General features: G+C 38.5%; 1 non-coding gene across 1 annotated transcript; it reads left to right on the top strand.

Moving 5' to 3' along the window:
- The first annotated feature begins 1,616 nt into the window (after positions 1-1,616).
- On the top strand, positions 1,617-1,688 carry TRNAC-ACA (transfer RNA cysteine (anticodon ACA)). The gene has a single exon. It is a non-coding gene; the product is annotated as a tRNA-Cys (tRNA).
- Positions 1,689-3,459: the final 1,771 nt, after the last annotated feature.

Genomic DNA, 3,459 nt, shown 5'->3' on the forward strand with positions numbered 1-3,459 from the left:
ATGAACCTGGAAACAGGTCCTGACCTGTTAATCTACCAGCACCTTGATCTTAGACTTCCAGTCTCTAGAACTCCGAGAAATTTCTATTGTTTACAAGCCACCTAGCTTCTAGGATTCTATTATAGCAGGCTGAATGAAGTGAGATATAACCCTTCCCCATCTTCTCTTCCATGTGCCTTAAATGCTTTGCTCAACATATAAGTCAACTTCTTTTATCAGCTTTTGTGCACTGGACCTGATTCCATAAGTCCAGTCTCCACTCCATGCCAGTATTTTCCCAAGATTATCATTAGGATGACTGCATATGTTTTCCTAGGTGAGTCATGATTTATGCCTGCGGTCCCTCTATATTCTGCCCAGTGTAGCAATTGTCCCATATATTTGGCTTTTTTAGATTCCACAAAAGTAAAGCTATGCAAATTTTTTTCTTTCTTATGTCTAACTTATTTTACTCAACATAATGTCCTCCAGGAACATCCATGTCGTTACCTATCTAAAGTAAATCTACAAAGATGTCAATGTTTTTGATTCTGTTATTTATGCTATATCTCATGCCAACATGTCTACAAGTACTCATTTCTCCATCTTTTTACAGTTAGTCTTAGAATTCACCTGCAATGCAGGAGAACCCAGTTCAATTCCTAGGTCAGGAAAATCCACTGGAGAAAGGATAGGTTACCCACTCCAGTATTCTTGGGCTTCCTTTGTGGCTCAGCTGGTAAAGAACCAGCCTGCAATGCAGGAGACCTGGGTTCAATCCCTGGGTTGGGAAGATCCTGGAGAAGGGAAAGTCTACCCACTTCAGTATTCTGGCCTAGAGAATTCCATGGACTGTATAATCCATGGGGTCACAAAGAGTTGGACACGACTGAGTGGCTTTCAGTTTCACTATTTCCTCTCATTTCTTTCAAAGATGTCATTATTATATCTTCTGATTCTACATATGCTAAAAGACAAATAATGGGGAAATTTTCCATGAGAACAAAGGCAAAGACTACAGAAAACAGAACAAATTTTCTTACGCTAATTGGCTCTAAATAAAAAAACCAAGTAAAAGGAATACTAATTATGACAAGTAACTAAATATAGTTGTAGGAGAAGCATTGAAAGACTATGAATAACATCATGACAACAAAGGAAGAAATGCAAAACACTCTTTATTTAATTAGTGGTTTTTATTTATAATGGCCTATCCTTGTAGCAAATATCGTTAGAAATTGCTTTCCACAAAACTATTTTCTTAGATGATTACATAATTCATGGCAATAATGTTTGATGGGCTAGCAAGGAAGAATTATTCTGAAAAAGATTAGGACAGGAAATGCTGTATCTAGCCTTACTCTATGGAATAGCCATCTCTTCTAATGAAGAAATAGCCTACTGTCAATTCTTTGTCAAGTAATTCACACTTAATTATATAAAAAAAGTAGCTTCTATTTCAATCTTTTGTACCTCATTAGTCTCTGGCTAAGCTACAAAACCAAGAAATAAAAAAATTAATATTTTTTAATCTTCTAAGCTTTCTTTCTTATATATATGGCAGGTAAAAAATGATCATAGAGAGATCCACAATATATTCTTTTGAAAATTTCAAATATTTTACTGTATATAGGACTTCCCTGGTGGCTCAGCTGGTAAAGCGTCTGCCTACAATGCGGGAGACCCAGGTTCACTCCCTGGCTTGGGAAGATCTCCTGGAGAAGGAAATGGCAATCCACTCCAGTATTCTTGATTGGAAAATTCCATGGATGGAGGGGCCAGGTAGGCTACAGTCCATAGGGTCGCAAAGAGTTGGACACAACTGAGCAACTTCACTTTCACTTTATTTTCACTAATATTATTTCATATAGTGTACACACACACATATATGTATATACATATGTACACTTTGCATAATTCCACAGAATTGGTATGTATTATCAAGGATTTTGTCTTTATAAATCAAAAATCTTCCAAAGGGGAAAAGATCATGATTAGTTAAATGCTAGAAAGTGATCTTTCTGTTTAATTCATGACTGTCTAATCTGTGTTGAGCTTGGCTTCAGAGTTAGAGTCTAGGTTCCTATAAGGTAGAAATCTTGTTGCATCTTTCTAAACCCAGCACCAGTGCTGAAAATATAATAGAAACTAAAAACTTTTGCTTGATCTGACTCAGTGTTCTTTACCCTCAAGAAAGACCAGGTGATCCTGTACTGTCTCTGCTTCAAGAATACACTTTTACTTAGGGGAGGAAGGTGTATATTATAATCTTGGCATCTCTACTTTACTGTGTCCTGAGATCTTTTTTATTTTTAATTAGTTATTTTAATGAAGCCAGATGGGGCACTTCCCATCCTTAGACCTTATTATTACACCATGATGATCTCCAGGATGGCATTTGAAATCAGGATTTATAGGAAGGTGATCAATGATCACTTTGACAACCATGTGTATGGAGAAACCAGTAACCTTGCCTCTATGCACACACATAAAGAGAGAGAAGCGGGGTGGAGGAGGCAGAATGAAGCTGGCAGTACAGAGAGTAGTAAAGTTAAAAGGGACCCTATGGCTCTAGTCATTCAATGGTCACTTACTGAGAACCTGCTTACATGGACATTGTGCTAGCTGCTTGGGAAACATCAAAAAATCTAGTCATTATGATCCATGCCTGAAAGTGAGACAGGCACAACAGATAAATAAGAACAAGCCTCCACATAGTAAATGCCTAAAAGACATTCTGTTAAGTACCAAGGAAGAAAATACATTTGAAATGAGGAATTAAAACAGGAGAAGAGCTGTCAGATTGGAGGAAGTTGGCAAAAACAAAGCTCTTCTGAAAAAGAGCTCTTTAAGCTAATTATCTGTAGGCCAGACCACACAGGGAAAAACATTGATTGTCACAAATATCTTGAGGGTTGTCCAGGCTGTGTTTCCAGTGTCCAGAGTGCTCCCTACCATTGTGTACTGGCAGATGCTTCTCTGTCTTAAGTCCTCCTTTGGCCTGCTGCTGCTGCTGCTAAGTCGCTTCAGTCGTGTCCGACTCTGTGCGACCCCATAGATGGCAGCCCACCAGGCTCCCCCGTCCCTGGGATTCTCCAGGCAAGAACACTGGAGTGGGGTGCCAATTCCTTCTCCAATGCATGAAAGTGAAAAGTGAAAGTGACGTCGCTCAGCCATATCCGACTCTTAGCGACCCCATGGACTGCAGCCTACCAGGCTCCCCTGTCCCTGGAATTTTCCAGGCAAGAGTACTGGAGTGGGGTGCCATTGCCTTTTCCACCTCCTTTGGCCTAAACTAGATCAAATAGATTTCTATTATTTGAAATCAAAGAACCTTAACTAACACACATTCAAAAGTTGCCTTGATATAAGATGAAGATTTATGTGATAGTAAGCATTAAAATTCATTATTTTGATCTCTGATCTTCTTGAAATTGATTCTGGAGCAGTAATGTTGATAAATTAAAAATATGTTGAATA

The sequence above is a fragment of the Muntiacus reevesi genome, chromosome 20 (genome assembly GCF_963930625.1).
Source record: "Muntiacus reevesi chromosome 20, mMunRee1.1, whole genome shotgun sequence".
Lineage (NCBI taxonomy): Eukaryota > Metazoa > Chordata > Mammalia > Artiodactyla > Cervidae > Muntiacus > Muntiacus reevesi.